The sequence below is a fragment of the Tamandua tetradactyla genome, chromosome 6 (genome assembly GCF_023851605.1).
Source record: "Tamandua tetradactyla isolate mTamTet1 chromosome 6, mTamTet1.pri, whole genome shotgun sequence".
In the NCBI taxonomy this organism is placed as follows: Eukaryota; Metazoa; Chordata; class Mammalia; order Pilosa; family Myrmecophagidae; genus Tamandua; species Tamandua tetradactyla.
In genome coordinates, this window is record NC_135332.1 from 74,260,527 (window position 1) to 74,262,241 (window position 1,715).

At 40.9% G+C, this 1,715-nt stretch overlaps 1 pseudogene; it reads left to right on the top strand.

Annotated features, from left to right (window-relative positions):
• Positions 1–226: 226 nt before the first annotated feature.
• LOC143686134 (26S proteasome non-ATPase regulatory subunit 5 pseudogene) lies at positions 227–1,221 on the top strand (annotated as a pseudogene).
• The last annotated feature ends 494 nt before the right edge of the window (positions 1,222–1,715 follow it).

A 1,715-nucleotide genomic window follows, 5' to 3' on the forward strand; every position in this document is an offset into this window, starting at 1 on the left:
TGGGAGATCGTGGATGGGCTGTGCCTGGAGGTGGAGGCAAAGATGGTCAGCAGCACAGAGAGTGGCATCGATGGTGCACTCATTGGTGGAAATGCCTCTGCCTCAGGCCCCGAGGGTGAAGGCACCGAAAGCACAGTCGTCACTGGTGTTGTAGTGTCATGAACCATCACTTGCAGGAAACCAGCTTCACAAAGAAGCCTGCAAGAACTACGTCAAATGATTGAAAAGTGTAATGAAAACAAATGACATTGTTCAATACAGAGTACATGAGCTAATTGTAAAGATATCTTCTATGTCACCAGAATCTTTAAAGTACTGTACTACCAGTGGACTGGTAATTCAGCATCTCTGAGAGCTGACAGGTGAGGATGTTCTGGTCAGAGCTACCTGTATAGAAATGGTGACATCACTGGCATATACTCATCATGGGTGATAGTACCTTGCACAAGAAGGAGTAATTGACCAGATTTCTAACCTAATTGTTGGGGCAGATTCAGACCCTTTCTCTAGCTTCTATTTGCCAGGGTTTGTGAAGTTTTTTGGAACCTTGCCTATAATGGATAGTCCTCAACCGATCTGTGAGTGTTGTCCTGTCTTTGTGGAAAAGGTCTTTGAAATGACACCCTACCATGATTGGTGTAGCAGTGGACACAATTGGAATCCTGGGATCCAATATAGAAGGAAAACAGGTTTTACAGAAAACAGAAACTTGCTTTGAACGTTTGCTCACGAGATCGTTTGCTCACGGACATCAAGCAAAGAATGCCTCAACCGAGCTAAAACTTAGGTGTTTGGATGCAGTTTCATCTCTTCTGTATTTACCGCCTGAGCAGCAAACTGATGACCTCCTGAGGATGACAGAATCCTGGTTTTCCTCTATCTCAGGATCCACTGGAACTTTTTCGTGGCATCAGTAATCAGCCCTTCCCTGAACTACACTGTGCTGCCTTAAAAGTGTTCACGGCTATTGCAAACCAACCCTGGGCTCAGAAACTTATGTTTAACAGTCCAGATTTTGTAGAATATGTGATGGACTGGTCTATGGAACTTGACAAAGCTTCAAAGGATGCCAAGTATGAACTAGTAAAAGCACTTACCAATTCCAAGACAATTGCAGAAATCTTTGGGAACCCAAATTATTTAAGGCTCAGGACTTACCTGAGTGAAGGTCCAAACTATGTGAAGCCTGTTTCCGTGACAGCAGTGGAAGGAGCTGAATGATTTCTTCTTGAATCTAATACAGAGGACCATTTATTGACTAGAACTTCTCCAAAGAAATTTGTCTCCATCTGCATTGTATAAAACTGAGACTTCCTTCCCTCCAGAATTATCATGGAATATCTAACATAATTTTATCACCAACATTTGTTGTGTTTCTACATTGATATATCGTATGGAAGCAGGAGTTTTGCTGTGCATTGAAAGCAGGAAAACTTGGTATTAGTTAAACCATGTATTTTTCAGATTTCTTTGACTGTCTTAATCTTTGCAACAAAATGGAAGTTACGTGGTTCTCCTCCCAGAAAACTTCCATGGATATACCCACTGTCTTATTAAAAATCTGCTTAAAATAGAATAGAACTAAATTATTTTGGAGTTCTTGTTTCACAACTTTTCCCCCCCTTTTTGGTGCTTTTTTCCCCTTCCAGTCTACTTTCAAAGACTTGGATATAAGTATGCTTTGAAAAATAAGTAATATGGAATCTTAAAATTAT